Raw genomic sequence first — 18,747 nt, 5'->3', positions numbered from 1 at the left:
ATCATATTAAAATCGTCCTTAAGCTTGTCTAGACATGGGAAGGCAAACTAAGAAAAATGAAGTTACTGTATATTTTTGTATATATTATTTTCTCTCTTCATGTAAGATTAAAATGTTTGGATCTTTAAATGTGGAATTCCCACTCGTATTACAAAAATTGATTGCACACCAGACAATAAATATATCTATTGTGTTTCAGGTTGAGATTTAATTGTGCATGTCTCCTGTAGTGTATTAATTTGTATGTTTAAACCTCCACTCATGTATGAGCCAGGAACACAGTATCTCAGCTTTTAAATCAGTGGAAATGACATGTTAGCATTGCTGGAACATTCTTACCACTACTTCCTCCTCCTACCCTCTGTGAACCCTTCTTCCTCACCAGTTTCTTTAAGAAATAATAGTAGCATTGCTCCTTATCTAGAATCAGGTTCATAGGGGTGCCCGGGTGACCCAGTCAGTTAGGCAGCCAACTCTGGATTTTGGCTCAGGTCATGATCTCAGGGTCCTGGGATCAAGCCCCATGTTGGGTTTCATGCTTAGTGGGGAGTCTGCTTGAGGATTCTCTCTCTCTCTTCCTCTGCCCCTCCCCTGCTCATGCTCCCTCTCCCTCTCTCTCTCAAATAAATCTTAAAGAATCATGTTCATAGGTAACTTTTCAGAAGATTGATTGAACTGAGCTCTAAAATGAAAATAAATGGCAGGAAAATTTGAGTGTGGTTAAAAATTGGATATCTCTTCATCTAATTATTTTTAAAAAATCACTTTACTGGGTGCCTGGGTGGCTCAGTGGGTTAAGCCGCTGCCTTCCGCTCAGGTCATGATCTCAGGGTCCTGGGATCGAGTCCCGCATCAGGCTCTCTGCTCAGCAGGGAGCCTGCTTCCTCCTCTCTTTCTCTGCCTGCCTCTCTGCCTACTTGTGATCTCTCTCTGTCAAATAAATAAAATAAAATCTTTTAAAAAAAATCACTTTACTAAGTTAAGGGTTCTTTTGCCTGCCAGATTTATGTGTGGCCTTCAATTTTTTGGATTTGGGTTTAAGATTTGATGAGTATCATCTTGTATCTCTCTTTAACTCTGAATATTCTTGTTGCTTTATAAGTCTGTCTGCATTTCTTCTCCAGTCCAAATCCTGTGATCTTCCTTGTCTATGAGTTCAGTCTCCGTTTGATTACTGATAGAATGTGTCTAGTAGTAACTTATCAGCTGTTACCAAGAGTTAATGATTGTTATTCTAACAAAGATACAAACCTCGTTCAAATAAATGTGACTCTTTTCATGTATCACCTGGGAAGACTGGATATATATTTCTGTAATGTTTGGCTCAGAACTTGCAGCTACATTTTTATTTTTATTTTTTAAAGATTTTATTTATTTATTTATTTGAGAGCGATCACAAGTAGGTAGAGAGAGAGTGGGAAGCAGGCTCCCTTCTGAGCAGAGAGCCTGATTCGGGGCTCGATTCCAGGACCCCGGGATCATGACCTGAGCCGAAGGCAGAGGCTTTAACCCACTGAGCCACCCAGGAGCCCTGCAAATGCATTTTTAAATTGAGGTGCTGGTCACTCTATTCCTTTCTTACTAGACACAGTACAACATCTTTCCAGCACTAAATTCATAGATATCCCGGCATCTGGCCTGTTGTTTACCTCAGCGTTTTTAAGTGAACAGTTGAGTATGTTAACCTTAAAAATAAATCTGTCATTTGTTTTACCAGAAAAAAATAGTTTTATTTGATAATAACAGAACTGCAGTTCAGGACAAGCAAGTGATGATAAAACCATAGGCAAGTCCAGCAAAAGGACAAGAATGTTATTTTATGGAGAAGAATGCGGAAGTTTAGAGGGTTGTTTTGGACAAAAGTCCAGTGGAGAAAAGCAAGAGTTCAGAGTGATGAAGGTTTCTCATTGGCAGAGTTGCCTGGATGGTCCATTTCTTGTAGGGGATGCGATGTCTATTTCAGTATCGGGGTCTGTAATTGAAGATTTTTTCCCGTTACGGATTCTTCTCGTAGAGGTCCATAATTGACCTTTAGTTGTATGTCTCTACCTTCCAACCTCCCCTCCTGGTAACCTGAGTCCACTTTAGCTGGGTTTCCCTTTATTAATTTTCACAAGTATTTATAAGCTTCAGTTATTAATAATAATTCTAGACCAGTTTAAAATACAAGGCAGAGACTCTTGGTTTCAAGCATTGTTCGGGTCACTCCCTCGGAAACCACTCTGGTTCAGTTGTTAGAGCTCACGTTTTCACCGTGTACCTTTTCCACTTTGGTGTTAGTTAGCCCACATGCTGGAAGAGCTCTAAACGTCATAAAAACATTGTTGATCACACTGAAGAGATTACCCTGACCGTTTTAAGAGCAAAATTTTAAGAGCAAATCAGTCTTACGTTTAGAAAGAGTATAACATGTTGGCATTGTTTAAGGGTAAAAATGTTCATAGAGTGGCATCTCTGTGCTGTTCATCTCACCCTTGTGACAATGTTTTGGTTCAGTACTTTTCTAAATAATTTTTTAAAAAAGATTTTATTTATTTTTTTGACAGAGATCACAAGCAGGCAGAGAGGGAGGCAGAGAGAGAAAGGGGGAAGCAGGCTCCCCGCCGAGCAGAGAGCCCGATGTGGGGCTTGATGCCAGGACCCTGGGATCATGACCCGAGTGGAAGGCAGAGGCCCGACCCACTGAGCCACCCAGGCGCCCCTTTTCTGAATAATTTTTAAGCTGATGGTTAATAGAAGAAAAAAATAACCTGGGGCACTTGGGTGGCTCAGTGGGTTAAGCCTCTGCCTTCAGCTCAGGACATGATCTCAGGGTCCTGGGATCAAGCCCCACATCGGGCTCTCTGCTTAGCAGGGAGCCTGCTTCCCCCTCTCTCTCTGCCTGCTGCTCTGCTTACTTGTGATCTCTCTCTCTCTCTGTGTCAAATAAATAAATAAAATCTTAAAAAAAAAATAACCTAAGGATGCAGATGCCAATTAAGTTGGTAAACAGCGGGTAGGTACAGTCTCAAAAACCTGTACATGTTTATTAGCTTTATTAAGATCTAATTCATATGCCAAAAAATTTACCCTTTTAAAAGTATACAATTCAGTGGCTTTTAGTGTATTCACATACTAATGTAACCAACACCAGTCTTATATTAGAGCAAGTTTCTCTTAAGTTTTTATTTTAATCAACAGTGCTCGTCATGACAAGACGCGTCTTAATCCTCATCCCCTGATTTTACCCATCCCCCCCCACCCCCGCCGGTAACCATCAGCTCTTTATAGTATAGAGTCTGTTTCTTGGTTTGTCTCTTTTTTCCCCCTTTGCTCATTTGTTTCTTAAATTCCACATATGAGTGAAATCATACCGTATTTGTCTTTCTCTGACTGACTTACTTCCATAGCGTTGCACTCTCTAGGTCCATCCCCATTGTTGCAAATGGCAAGAAAAAATACAGAATGTTTCACAAATGTGTGTGTCATCCTTGTGTAGGGCCCATACTAATCTTGTCTGTACTCTTCCAATTTTATTTATTTACTTACTTGCTTATTTATTTGGAGTGCAGATGCGTGATGGGGGAGAGGGGGAGAATCTTAAGCAGCCTCCACACCCAGCATGAACCCCACTTCGGGCTTGATCTCATGAGCCTGAGATCATGAGCTGGAATTGAGAGTTGGATGCTTAACTGTTGGAGCCATCCAGGTGCCCCAGTATCGTTCTGCCTGTAGTATATGTGCTGCCGAAGTGAGCAGGAACATTTTCGTTACTCTAAAAAGAAACCCTGTACCCATTAGCAGTCATGCCCCGTACCCCTATCTCGAGCCCCTGTCTATATGGACATCATCTATTCTGGACATTTCATAGCAATGGAATCATACAATATGTGAGTTTTTCTTTCACTTAGTGTAATGTTTTCAGGGTTCATCCATGGTGTCGTATGTATTAGCACCCCATTCCTTTTTATTGCTGAATAATACTCCATCGTATGGGGATACTGTATTTTGTTCATTTATCAGTTGATGGACATTTGAATTGTTTCACTTGGGGGCTGTTGTAAATAATGCCACTGGTGAAAATTCATGTATGAGTTTTGGGAATATACCTAAGTGGAGTTTCTGGGTCATGCGCTACTCTGTGTTCAACATTTTGATGAACCGCCAAACTGTTTTCCAAGGGGGCTGAACCATTTTTCAGTCCTACAAGTAAAGCCTAAGTGTTCTGATTTCTCCACATCTTCACCAGCACTTGATATTGTCATGTTTATTTCAATCATCCTAACAGGTGAGAAGTAGTATCTAACTATGGTTTTGATCTGCTTTTCTCTAAGGACTAATGATATTGAGAATCTTTACATGTACTTCCCATTTGTATACTTTCTTTTGAGAAAAATCGCTTTAAATCCTTGGCCCATTTTTAAATTGATTGCCTTTTTATTACTGGTTTTCAGGAGTTTTAAACACATTTTTATTGAAATATACAATGTTATATTAGTTTTCAGTGTATGATAATTCAGTAATTCTGTACATTACTCATGGCTCACTACAATATTATTGACTATATTCTCTTGTGTACTTTTCATCTCTGTGACTTTCTATGTTATTACTAGAAGTTCACACATCTTAATCCCCTTTATCTTTTTTAAAAAAATTCTCTTTATCTATACATAGATATAAAGTTATCTATATCTTATATCCCTGTAGATAAAAGGGACTGTAGGACTTTTTTTATATATTTTGTATACAAGTCCCCTATCAGATATTTTTCAATATCTGGAAGTTTTGGAGTATTCTGTAGACTCTTTTTACTTCATAGTGGCCTCTGAAACACAAAACTTTTAAATTTTGATCAAGTACAATTTCTATATTCTTCTTTGTCACTTATGCTTTCGGCATCATATCTAAGTAACCGTTACCAAACCCAAGACCAGAAAGACTCCGCCTCTATATTCTTTCTGTAAGAGTTCTATAGTTTTTTTTTTTTTTAAGATTTTATTTATTTATTTGACAGAGATCACAAGTAGGCAGAGAGGCAGGCAGAGAGAGGAGGAAGCAGGCTCCCCGCTGAGCAGAGAGCCCAATGCGGGGCTCGATCCCAGAACCCCGGGATCATGACCCTAGCCAAAGGCAGAGGCTTTAACCCACTGAGCCACTTAGGCGCCCCAGAGTTCTATAGTTTTAACTCTTGGGAAAACTTTGCATGACCTGTTTTGCATTAATTACTATGTACAGTGTGAGGTCAGGCTCCAAGTTTGTTCCTTTGCGTGTGGATATTCAGTTGTCCTGGCACCATTTGTTGAAATGACTGTCTCTCATTATTGAGAGACCTCCCTTATTATGGGCCTCCAGTCCTATTTCATTGACCTATGCATGTTCAGCCTTATGCCAGTCCCACACCATCTTGATTACCATAGCTTGGTAGTAAGTTTTGAAATCGGGTTAAGTGTGAATCTCCATCTCTGTTCTTTTTCTCTCAAGATGGTTTGGGCTTCTGGGTCCATTGAATTTCCATACAAATTTGAGGACCAGGTGGTCCATTTAGGTCAACCCCCCCCCCACCAACAAAAACAGCCCTCCCAAAACCCCAAACTTCAAAAAACCAAAACCCAGCTGGAATTTGGAAAGGGATGGCGTTGGATAGATGCCATCCTATTTTAAGTAGTCTACCAAGTCTTGACTATTGATTGCGTTCAACTTCTGGAACAGGTCTCAGTTCTTGGGAGTATGCGTTGAAGATTCGTATCTTGGTGGATGAATCAATGCACATCTGAAACTAGGTTATTTGGAGAAACACAGAACTGGCACATCTATATATTGAAGTCCTTCCTTCGTTTTGTTATTGAAAATGTATGTGTGGCATCGTCTGGTCAGCGCTTTGGCTTTGCAGATTTTTTTTTTCAGAACTCTTAACCAGTGTTTTGAGATCAGTGAACGTGTGATAACATGAAGACAAGGAGAATCTGTGAGAACTCGGGTTCTTCAGGATGTTAGCTGTATGTTAGGATGGTGTGAAAGGCATTGGTAGTTTTAGCAGGGGGTAAATATTGTTGTGGCCGCTTCTCTAGCCACCACCGCCCCCCCCCCCCCCCCCCCCCGCCACCACTGCCCCCATCTCGAGGATGGAATTGTCTTAGAAAGCAGGAAAGCCCTTTCTAAGAAATTGAGGGTTTTTCCTGTCAGGTCAGTCCAACAGTGTTCTCTTGCTATGCCGAAGGCGCAGAGCTAGCTGCCGCAGGGGGCGGAAATGAGAGGAAGACCTCCTTGGACCCTTTGATCAGCCTCCAGATAGATAGATCAGTCTTCCTGCCTCCTTCCTGCCTCTTCCCATTCCTTCTCATTTCAACTCCAGTGCCAGAGTTTATAGCTTCCTGATCGTGCTTGGCTGTTGTCCACAGGGTAAAGTCTGAATTCCTGAGCAGTAGCAGGTGATACTTTCTAGTCTGTTCCTCCCTCTTTCTCCTCCTCCTAAACCAAACATCCCTTAGAAGCACACCCTTGGCCCTGAATGCATCGTGCCTCTCCATCATGTACACGTTCCTTGTCTATGGAGAGTGACCGCCCCCATCTTCCTTCAGCAGAGTCTGCACAACCTTATTGGTATTCTTTGTGTCCTTGTCTTTGCTGCTGCCAGAAGTGAGAGGCAGAGACTCAGGTCACCTTTCTTCAGTGGCACAGAGCCTGGCCAAAACAATTCTTTTTTTTTTTTTTAAAGATTTTATTTATTTATTTAACAGAGAGAGATCCCAAGTGGGCAAAGAGGCAGGCAGAGAGAGAGAGAGGAGGAAGCAGGCTCCCTGTCAAGCAGAGAGCCCGATGCGGGACTCGATCCCAGGACCCTAAGATCATGACCCGAGCCGAAGGCAGAGGCTTAACCCACTGAGCCACCCAGGCGCCCCAAAACAATTCTTAAATGCTATTGTAAATGAATGAGGTAGAGTACCTGCTCAAAGGATCTGATCATCTAATGAGCTGGGAAAATGTTCAAAGGGCTAAAAATCCCCAAGACATGGCTGGATGGAGAACCAGCTGTGTACTGTGCGGCTCAACTCTGCAGTTGCTCTGGACCAGGCACGGTACAAATACAAATCCGTCGAGGTTTACTCTGCCACAGAGCTTAGTGTTTTCCTGTACTTTCTGGGCTTACTGTGGTGTTTTCTGGGGCTATCCCTCGTTCGGTAAAGCTCCTGGCAGAGTATCTCTGTGATTAGGGGGCTGATGTGTGGTGACACGGGACAGAAATATGCATCAATTAGTGGACTGTTCTGTGTTGTAGGCCCGGTCATGTCCTAACAGATTTTTAAAAACTATTCCCTCTATGTCTTGAGACCACCTGGCACTCTGTGTTTGCTTATTACCTAGCTTTGGTGCACGTGTTCATAGGTGGGGTCCTTCTAGTGCAACTGCCCTTTGTGATGACCATAAGATGTTCATCTGGGACTAAAGAGTATAGTTTCCCTGTCCCCACCTCCGTTTCTTTACTTCATCAAAAATAGGGTAATTATCTGTTACAGTTCAGACTTGAGGATCAGCTTTAGCTCCCAAGGGGAAGAGGGTAGATTATTTTATTTATTCTTTTTTTTTTTTTTAAGATTTTATTTATTTATTTATTTGACAGAGAGAGATCACAAGTAGACAGAGAGGCAGGCAGAGAGAGAGAGGGAAGCAGGCTCCCTGCTGAGCAGAAAGCCTGATGTGGGACTCGATCCCAGGACCCTGAGATCATGACCTGAGCCGAAGGCAGAGGCTTAACCCACTGAGCCACCCAGGCGCCCCTATTTTATTTATTCTTATAGTAAATTTAGCTTTTATTGTACAATGACTTTATAAAATTTCACTGGTGAACTTTTTTGTGTTTTGGTCTATGTGCATTTTACATAGAGGCGTCTTAGGATGGTAGCCGTGAAGATTGTACCAGTGGCTAACTCACTCGGGTTTTGTCCAAAGAGACCTTTACTTCATCTTGGTTCTTAAAAGGTACTTTTTTTTTTTTTTTGCCGGCTAGAGAGTTCTGGGTTAGCAGTTATTTTCTTGAAGATGTTCTGTGGTCTTCTGACTTCCCCCGTCGCTTTTGAGAAGTCAGTACTCGGAAATGAGTAATCGTTCCTTTTTTGTGGTCGCGTCTAAGATTTTTCTTTTTGTCTTTTGTTTCCTGCAGTGTCACCGTGATATACCCCGAAGTGTGTTCCTTTTATTTATTCTGCTTGGGCTTTCTGATTTTATGGGTTGATGGTTCTCGACACTTCTTGAATATTTCCCAGCCAGGATCTCTGTCGTTTCCCCCCCCCCCATTAACTCCTCTCTCTCTGCGAGTCAGACTCCTGATAGACTTCATGTTGAGTTTCCCACTGTAGCTGTTTATTTTGCCCTTTTACTAATTTCTTAAGGTATAAAGTTGTATTTTTCATGTGCCTCTTTTCTAACAAAAGTTTGTGTATGTAACATTTTCTGGATAACCGTCATGACCTCCGGTTATTTTAAAAGGTATAAATTCGGTTTTTGTGTATTTAGTCACAAGAAGCTAGCTAATGGAGATTTGCTTTTTCAGAATTCCTGTTTTATTCTGTTTTATTCAGTCTGATTGGAAACCTAGCCTATTAAATAGTTTGAGTTGAAAATTTTAAGCCGGATTGGTTGGGACACTCTTTGGACATGGAGAAACACAACAGAAGATACTTTAAACATTGTTAAAGTTTTTCTTAGTGACTTAGGTTTGTTAGTGGTGTTTGAGAAATTGTAGAAGTGCAGCTAAAATTAGAGTTAGTGGGGATTGCTTTCTTCATCTTAACGTGTTTACCTAGTGGTGGGTCCTCTGCCCACTTTTACAGTATGGGTCTCAAGTCCCAGAAAGTGACTAAATTTCAGTTTTCAGATATAACCCCACTGCCCTTTACATTAGAAAAATAGAGAAACGGTTTCTAAATTTCCTTCTAAGGACAGCTTTAGCTGAATTCCACAGATTTTTGATATGTTAATTTAAGATTTTTCTTTCAATTCTGAATGTTCTTTAATCTCTGTTAAGATGTTCGCTTTCACCTGTGAGTTACTGACAAGTGTGGTGTTTGCTCTCCTTGTGTTTGGTGAGTTTCCTGTTATCTTTTTGTATTGCTTTGTAGCTGAATTCTGTTATGATCAGAGAACATAATTATACACGTTCAGTTCTTTTCCATTTGTAATAACTTTTTGATGACGTTTCCATGTGGGTTGAGAAGGACGTGTCTACCGCTGAGCTCGTGCGGTGTGTTAGCGAAACATCAGTTTGATACAGTTGGCTGATGGCACTCGGTCCTTTCTGTCTACCAGTTCTGTCGATTACTGGGGGAAGTGCTGAAGTCTCCAGATGTTAATTTTGGTTTTTTTCTATTTTTCTTTTCAATTCTCTCAGTTTTTGCTGCCCTGTGTTTTTGAAGCTCTGTTGTGAGATGTGTACACATTGAGGATGGTTATGTCCTCTTGGCAAATTAACCCTTTTCTCATTATGGAATGGCCCTCTTTATCCCCTTCGGTTTTCTTTGTTCTGAAGTTCACTTTGTTGAATATTAATGGAGCCACGCCAGCTTTTTTACCATCAGTGTTCGTGTGGCGTATCTGTGTTTTCCCCCAGGTGAGTGGCAATTTTCCCCATCTTTTTGTATGCTGTGTAGTTTTGGATTATATCCTGAACATTTTGAATGTTTTGTTGTGAGGCTCTACATCTTGTTCAAATCCCGTGTTGAATGTGGATGTGTTTGTTTTAGCAGACATTGACCTAGCTGGGTTCAGGGTGTGTGTTCCAAATGGCCTTCTGCAGGTCGTGGTTTCGGTGTCGGTTCTGTGTTCATAACTTTTGCAATGTTATTTGCCACTGGTGGCTGCCTGGAGCGTGGCCAGTGGTCTGTCCTGTAGTTCAGGTGGACTGGACGTGTGTATTTGAAAGGTATCACGAGTAGTCCAGAATCAAGGCTTGAGATTTTCTTGGTCACCCAGCTCATACGAAGCTGGTCTCAGTCTCAGTTCCTACCCCCAACCTGCTGCCTTTCGAGGGCTAGCCCCCTCTGACATACCCTTCGCCAGGACTTGACAGTTAACATTTCCCAGCCGCCATCCCCCAGAGTCTTTGCAGATGACTGCAGGGCAAAAAGCAGCCGGACTGCTTCGTTCTCTCCGGGGCAGGTACCGACTTGAATCTTGGTTCTGTCCATCCTCACTACCGTGTTAGCTACTTGAGGCTTTTAGGAAGATGCTTTTCGTATTTCCCTCAGCTTTTATGGTTTCCAGCAGACCAGCTGACCTTATCTGCCATTACCAGAGGCTGGAAATACTGATGGTTTTTAGTATTTTCCGCTTTGTGAATTAGAGGTGGTTATGGATTACATTTTGACCCTCCTGTATTCATACGTGAAAGTCTCCACACCCCTGTCCCTCAGAACATGGTTTCCCATTTAGAAATAGGGTCATTGCAGATGCACTTAGTTGAGATGAAGTCCTTAAGTTGGTGTCCTTATCGAATGGGGAAATCTGGATGCAGACGAGCAGAAAGGGAGGGTACCTGACGAGATGCCTGGTCAGTCCTCCAAGAAGAGCGGAGAGTGGTAGTAAACCACCAGAAGCTAGAAGAGGGACATGCAGCAGATTCACAGCCCTCGAAGGGACCATCCTTGCTGGCATCTTGATCTCAGATTTCTAGTCTCTAGAAAGGTGAGAAAATTTTCTGTGGCTTAAGGCCACCCGTTCCTAGTACTTTGTGATGGCAGCTGTAGCAGACCGAAGAAGAGATGTTCGTTTCTCTTAAGTTGAGATCTTTTAGGTCCTGAAGTTTAACTTGAAGTAGCTGACCCATTGCCTGTACATGGTAGGTAGGCACTTGAGAAGTATTTATCGTTCTTTCTACTATAGTGAAATGTTTATGTTCCTGAAAACCCTTGTGTTCTGCAAATCATGCACTAAAAATAGTGTCTTGTAAGAGAAAAATAAGCTTGTGGCAGAGCTCTCAAAATCTACGTGGCTTGATAGCTACTAGCAAAAGTGGTAATTGGTTCCCCAGGCGACTGATTACCTGGACCACTTCGGTGAACATCTCAGTGTGGCTGGACGTTGCTAAAATGGATACTAAAAGTGGACTAGAACAGCAAAGTGGAAATTCTAGCCATGCTTGCATTGGTGCATGGGTAGTGGGTGTTGAGTGAGGCTCCAACCCCCCGTGGGGCTGCCATTGCAAAGGGCACTGACGGGAGCCAGTGCTGCAACCCCGCTGAGAGAGACCCTGGCCTGGCCATGACCGCACCCGTCCAGGGAGTGAGGCCCGGGTGCGGGCTTCCTTTCGCTGCTTGCTTCAAATGCAGCTTCTTGCTAAGGCCAAGTTAGGTGACGGCTTGTTTTTATCTTGCCTGAGATCTCACATAATTCCATTCCCTCCACTTCTTTGCTTTGGAAACTCAACAGATGAATCAGCAAGACTTCCATGCTGTGATGATGTCATTCCTGCTTACCAATCCAACACGAGCTCATCGGTGTTACAGAAACTCCCAGAGAGCAGATGGTGTTTGGATTGAATTGAGTTCCCCTCTGTAGCCTTCAAATTCTCCTGTGCATCTGCTTCTGTTAACATGACTTAAAAGACACAGATTTAGTCAGAGCTGTATTTTAAAAAGTAGTTGTGGAGTTATTTAAAAATCGGTAGGAGTATTGCCCTCAACTAACTTGTTCAGTTTTAACATTCTCAATTAATGGGAGATAGTCTCTTTACGATCTATAAAGCTGTTCATTGTTCTTACAAAAGGGGTTGCTTATGAATTTTTAAGGTTGGTCTTTTTTTTTTAACTTATTGTAAGTTGTTTATTATTCCTTCATTATTTTATTTTTTATAGATTTTATTTATTTGACAGAGAGAAAGATCACAAGTAGGCAGAGAGGCGGCAGGGTGGTGGGGAAGCAGGCTTCCTGCTGAGCAGAGAGCCCAATGCGGGGCTCGATCCCAGGACCCTGGGATCATGACCTGAGCCGAAGGCAGAGGCTTAACCCACTGAGCCACCCAGGTGCCCCCCTTCACTATTTTATTTAACTGAATGTGTATGCCCAAAGAAGAAGGGGTTCCAACAACTGGTGGGGAATCCTGCAAGCTTCCCACCTAACTTACTTTTTAAACCTCTGGGTGAATTTTTATTTTGGTCCTGTTTGTATTTCTGGTGTTTTTAAATCTGCTTTCCTGAAATACCTAAGGTTACTTTCAGGTAACCGTTATTGGATTTTAATTTGGAGCTACTGTACGTATATTTTCAAATAATGTTTTTCACTTACTTTTAATTTTGTGCGTGAACATCAACTGGCTTATTAATGACCGAATTTGGCTTTTGTTACCTGTTATTTTTTTCCCAAGATTTATTTATTAGAGAGAGAAAGAGAGAGAGAACTCATAGGGGAGGGAGAGGGAGAGAAAGTCCTAAGCGGACTCCTTGCTGAATGCGGAGCCCAACTCGGGACTCGATCTCAGGGTCCTGAAATCAACAGCTGAGCCGAATCCAAGAGTCGGACACTTAACTGTGCCACCCGTGTGCCCCTGCTAACGGTTATTTTTGATAATTCAGATTAATGTATTGCAATATAGAAAGACTATCAAAACTTTAATATTTAGACTGCAAAGCTTTTTTAGCACATTATCCATAATCCATTCGTAATTCAAAAAATTGGCTCATATCAATTTAACTTGGGGTTGTATACTTGGCTTTTTTTAATTAAAAAATACAGAAGAGTGTACAGCATACTTCGGAGTAGATTGTTTTAAATGAAGAAAATGTCTTCAACATGGGGAGAAAAGAAATCAAACTCTTGAGCTTGGCAAGAAATGATTTTTGCATAAGAATTTTAAGAATGAGATTGCAAGAAACCTCAAAATTTGGGTGCCTTTTCTGTAGGGTTCTTGCAATTTGGTAATAATTTAATGTCATTATAGGGTGTTTGCTTTGTTGTATTTTATTGAATTTGTGGGGGGGAGTAAATTCCAGGGCGGTCTTTGTTTTCGAAACACAATACATCTTTGTGGTGGTAGTACTGTCCGAATTCTCTCCTAATTGCTGTAGTCAGAGCTGAAAACAGAGAGGAGATTGGCTTTGCAGGGAGAGGAAAGGAAATTTGACAGTTACTGAGAATGCCAAGACTGAAGGCAGCTTTAAATTTGATTAATTCATAATTCATTTTTGGAAATGTTTTCTGAGTAAAGGGATTTCCCGGATTGCCAAATCTTGTAACTGGAAGTAGGAAGGAACAGAGAGTAACAAGCTCATGTTTTTAGTGTGTAGCTTACATTTCCTACTCACCTTTTTTGAGCAGCAGATTATTGGTACGCACGCCATGTTTGGTCTTCCTTTTCTTCGTTTTCCTCTTGTTCTTTCCTACACCGGTGCCCACCCCGGCGTCCCACTAGTGGGTCCCATGGTTGGTGTACGAGCGGCCATTGGAGTGAAACCATCTGGGAAGGCTCTGTGGATAGTATCTGAGGTGTGGGTAATACCAGCCCTCACAGTAGAATGAGGCCTACACCGTTGAGTCCCATTATTCCTGGTTAACTGCGTGCTGGGATGTTCCCAGGAGCACTGAGGTAGTGACCCCTAACCCTTTGCTCCTAAGGAAGACAGAATTTGGTTCCTGTGAACCTCCAATCACATTTTCGTGCACTGAGCAGTAGTGTGTTTCGTGTGTGCTCCTGTGCAAAGACACTGTATCTAGTATGTATGAATAATTAATAATCAGGGACAATAATGCTGATGCATTAGCATGTGACTTGTGGCTAACAGTGCTCCAAGTCAGTCAGGCCTGGATGAAGCCAGTCTAATGACATGTATTTTTCTCCACGAGGCACATCATCACCTTCTTGAGCTCAGGAACACTACGTAGCACTTCAACACTAGGGGCTATTTGAAACAGCACAGTCACCAACAAAAAGCACGAAAATATGGAAAAGCCGTCACTAAATAGACTGCAAAAAGGATACTCATTTGTAGCATGAGCGTTGAAACAAGAAGGCAGAATGTCACCTCCTTCGGCCACAGCTAGGAGGGTGTGCACTGGGGTGCTCACATTTTTTTTCTTTGCACATGTCTGTGAATGACCAGGAAGTGCCGGTGTATTGATTTTAAGGTTACCAGTAAAGTTTTTTTTCAAAGATTTTACTTCTTTATTTATTTGAGCACAAGAGAGGGAGTGAGCACGGCGGGGTGGCGGGGAGGGGAGGAGCAGAGCGGGGAGAGGGAGACTCTCGAGCAGACGCCAGGCTTAGCGTGGAGCCTGACCCGGACCCCGATCTCATGACCCTGCGATCATGCCCCCAGCCAAAAATCAAGAGCAGATGCCCAACCAACTAAGCCACCCAACTGCAAGTGAATTTTTTTATTTTAAAGATTTTATTTATTTATTTGACAGAAATGACAAGTAGGCAGAGAGGCAGGCAGGGAGAGAGGAGGAAGCAGGCTCCCTGCTGAGCAGAGAGCCCGATGCAGGGACTCGATCCCAGGACCCCAGGATCATGACCTGAGCCGAAGGCAGAGGCTTAACCCACTGAGCCACCCAGGCGCCCCGTGATTTTTGTTTTAAAGCCAACGCTCCTCCCAGCATGGGGCTCAGATTCACCATCTTGAATTAGAGAGTCACCTGCTTTACTAACTGACCTGGCCAGGCACCCCAGTAAACTTGACCAAGTTCCACAAATTCACAAAGAATTCATGGCTAACGAGGACCCACTGTGCTTGCATGGCTAGGATTGGGTCGTGACCCCCACCATGCAACAGGTGTTGGTATCTTAAGCAAGTTAACCTCTCTGTGTCTGGTTTCATATTTGTAAATTGGGGATAAATATTATCTGCATCAGAAGTTAGTGAATTTAAATGAGTAAAGTTGCTGTCATATTGCCATGTATATAGTAAGTCCTTGATAATTCGTGGTGTGTAATAATTAGTAAGACAAGTTAGTACTGATAGCAACTCTCTTTATCGAGTACCTATTCTGATGCTCACGATAACCCTGAAAAATAGCAACTCTTATCTCTGTGGTACCGAAGAGAAAAATGGGGGCCCAGAGAGGTTAAGTAGTTTGTTCCATGTTATTCTTCTGTTAAATAGCTGAGCTGCAATTTGAGCCCAAGACATGATCTTTTTAAGTGAAGAGATTATATATATATATATATATGTGGCATCATGTCCCTAGGGATCCAGCCGGGATCTGTACATCCGGGTGAAGGGCAGAGGAGGTCAGGCAAAGAGGACTGTGTTGGAAGGGCCAGAGCTTATGCCTCCTGCCCAGAGGTGGAGAAATCAGGGTGAGACAGAGCCCAGAGTGATGCACATAGCAGGTCTTGGGCTGCAGAGGCATAGTATTATGACATAGATTGGGGCAGAGGCCAAGGGATGCTCTAAAGAAGGGGCCTTAGCTAGGGGTCGTTTGGCACGGGGACCTGGGCAGGGAACACTGACATCTGAGGGAGGTGACGAATCGGAGACTCTTGGGTCGCCGTTGTAGCTGTCTGGACCTGGACTTGTAAAGAATAGCACGTACAATTGCTTCTCTATACGTATTTCTGATGTTCCAGGTACTTGCGTCTGTACGAAAGTGAGCACTTGGGGAAAGCTCTTTGTTTCTCAAGGGCTCCAAATGACTGGCTTAAGAGGTATTTTCCTCAGTCTTCTTCCAGAGATGGGTCCTTTTTGGGGATGGTTTTGGAGAAAGGCTTTCCCATAGTCACACAGTTTGTGTTTGTGGGGGAGTGACCTGGGAACCCTCCCAGCTCTCAGAGCCCTAAATGGTCTGTCTGGTGCTTTGGCAAGTAAAGGCCTCCCAATGGGGGCTTCCACCCTCCCCTCCGACAGTGACATAGAGATTTTTCTGAGCCAAGGCTGAGCAGATTAAGTAAGTCTGTGAATGCCCAGACTATGAGAGACACGTGGAAGTTTTCTATCCTTTTCTACTTGTCGTCTGCAAATGTGTTTCAGTAGACGACAGCAAGGCAGTTGAGCGGAATGCTTCGTGGTGTTCTTGGAGAATGCTTGTTTCTTACATCTGGTTCACGTTTGGTGGGTATGCATTGTATCGATTTGGAATTGCATTTGTATTTAGCATCCGTATAAATAAATGAATAAGCAGTCAAAAGCCAGGGTGGTATTTTGGGGATATGTTTCTCTTCACAGATCCCCAAGAAGCTTGTCCACTGAGGTTATGATGTGTATACAGTCAGTACTGTTGTATATTTGGAACAGGGGCGTGCACCCTTCTTCCGAAAGGCCCAGAGAGTAAATATTTTCTGCTTTGTGAGCCATATGGTCTTTGTCACAAGTCTTCAGCTCTGCCATTGTGGCCGTAGACACTGAGTGAACAGATGAGTGTGGCCGTGTTCCATGTAAACTTTATTCACAAAAACAGGCAGGAGGCCCATTTACAGACTTTGGCCCATGGGCCGTCATTAGCCAATCCCTGGTTCACAGCAAAGCTCTTTAAGACCTTCATAATTCCTTTGTAGGGTTAAACCCTAGCATAATTTTGTGTGTGCAGCGTTTTATTGATTTTGATTTTGATTTTGTGTGTGTGTGCATGCAACATTTTAAAATTTGCGTTGTCACCTTGGGCAGTGAAAGTAACAGGATATAGAAAACCTGTCATCTCTTAATGAATTTTGCTCTAAGAAAAAGATTCTGACACCAAGATACTCAGTTGTCAGTTTTTTTTCTTAAGTAGGCGCCACGCTAGTGTAGAGCCCAGTGCAGGGCTGGAACTCAAAACTGTGAGATCAAGACCCGAGGTGGGATCAAGAGTCCGACAGTTAACCGACTCAGCCACCCAAATGCCCCACCAAGATGTTAGGTTTATTTTTTTATTTTATTTTATTTTTGAAGATTTTATTTATTTATTTGACAGAGAGAGAGAGAGAGAGATCACAAATAGGCAGAGAGGCATGCAGAGCGAGAGGGGGAAGCAAGCACCCCGCCAAGCAAAGAGCCCGACGTGGGGCTCGATCCCAGGATCCTGGGATCACTGACCTGAGCCAAAGGCAGAGGCCCAACCACCGAGCCACTCAGGCGCCCCAGATATTAAGTTTATTGAGCATTTTTTATTGGTGATAGGAAAAGGAAAATTGAAATTAAATACCAGGAACTGTAAGCGCTTACTCACAGTTCACTAGTTTTTCTTCTGTTGTGAATTTTGCATTTAATGATAAACGCTGAGGGCAGAAGGCAGAGGTTGCCAATTAAATTTTCCCCTAAAATGCAGTGTATTCTCTCTCCCCTTTTCCGACTTTCCCTTTCCTACCTGTCCCACGTGTTGGGTTAGAGAAGCCTTAGAGTTATGTGGAAAGAGGAGACAGCAGGGTGGGGAGTGGTGTGTTAGTCCCGACAGCAAGCGGGGGTAGCTAGCTGTAAGCTTCGAAGCTTCGCGAAAGGGGGGACACACTGAGCGCTCTCCAGTCCCGAGCAGGTGTTTGACCGCAGTGGTTGGTTCATCATGACCGGGGAGTAGAAGATCCATTTTGTAAGAGCTTTGTTTTAATGCCCACTCCTCAAAAAACACCTGAGGTAACACCCAGAACCCCATGCCACCTGCTCTTGGCCACAGAGGGGTCACGTGTTCGTGTGCAGATTTTTCTGCTGGGAAAAATTCTACACGTTCAAGAAGCATCATCTGTTGTCCACCTGCTTTCCACACACCTTTCTAAACTGACTATAATTTATGTTCACGAAAATCTTTTTTTTTTTTGTAGTTACCAGTCTTCGTAAATTCATATTTGTTTTTCTTCTCAGGAAATAAGCTCCTTTCTTTTAAATCACGTCCTAGGGGGCGCCTGGGTGGCTCAGTGGGTTAAGTCCTCTGCCTTCGGCTCGGGTCGTGATCCCGGGGTCCCGGGATCGAGCCCCGCATCGGGCTCTCTGCTTGGTGGGGAGCCTGTCTCCCCCCACCCCCCGCCTGCCTCTCTGCCTACTTGGGATCTCTGTCTGTCAAAGAGAGAAATAAAATCTTTAAAAAAGAAATTAATTCACATCCTAGGACAGCCAGTGTCCTTTAAGCATTTGTGTTCATATAATATGAGGAATGAGCCCCATCTGACCACATGCACACAATCTATTTGAAGATTTAAGTTGGGCAGAAAACAATAGTGTGTTAAAAAGATCCATGTAGGTGGGTTTACAAAAAAGTTAACCCAAAATCTTATTACAGGTGAGCAACGGGCGGAAGCCGGACACTTCCGTTGTCGGGGTCCGTAGACTTCCGTTGTCGGTATCAAGTGTCACATTGTTCAGGGGATCTGTGCCAGTTCACTTTCCAATGTAACTTTTGCGAATAGTGTAGAATTTTGGAAGTTTTTGAAGACAAAAACCCCCAACTAATTGTATTTTGAAGATTCACTGTGTTATCAGTGTCTAGACCCTCCCTGCCTAGTGCAAGCATTTTGGGCCCGTGGATCCTGGAATATGCCTCCCTCCCTCTGCCTGTCCCACCTGATTTCGGACACGACTTCCTCTTCATAAAGCCGACCCCCGCTTTGGGAATTCGGCTTGTCTCACCCCCACAAAAATAAGCAAACACAACCTGAGCCTTCCCACGATAACATTGTTTCTCTGAATTCCGGTAGTCTGTCTATAGAGCTCATTTGGAAGTTCGAGTCCATATGGCAGTGTTTGTGGAGCAAGATGTTAGTCTTGGATTTACTTCTGCCATGGGTCTACTTTTCATGAGTTTAAAATCTGTTTGGAGACTTAAATAAGTTATGGGAATTTAAAAATGGGACTTCAGGGGCACCTGGGTGGCTCAGTC

The 18,747-nt window shown here is 43.0% G+C and overlaps 1 protein-coding gene and 1 non-coding gene across 4 annotated transcripts in view; one reads left to right on the top strand and one right to left on the bottom strand.

The window, feature by feature from the left end:
• Positions 1-18,747, top strand: part of SMURF1 (SMAD specific E3 ubiquitin protein ligase 1) — a 106,502-nt gene that overhangs the window by 38,900 nt on the left and 48,855 nt on the right. The gene's annotated exons all lie outside the window — the stretch shown is intronic.
• Positions 3,434-3,539, bottom strand: LOC122896222. The gene has a single exon (XR_006382383.1). It is a non-coding gene; the product is annotated as a U6 spliceosomal RNA (small nuclear RNA).

The sequence above is a fragment of the Neovison vison genome, chromosome 14 (assembly GCF_020171115.1).
Source record: "Neovison vison isolate M4711 chromosome 14, ASM_NN_V1, whole genome shotgun sequence".
Classification (NCBI taxonomy): domain Eukaryota; kingdom Metazoa; phylum Chordata; class Mammalia; order Carnivora; family Mustelidae; genus Neogale; species Neogale vison.
The sequence above is the reverse complement of the archived record's forward strand: the minus strand, read 5'-3'. Positions and strand labels throughout refer to the sequence as shown.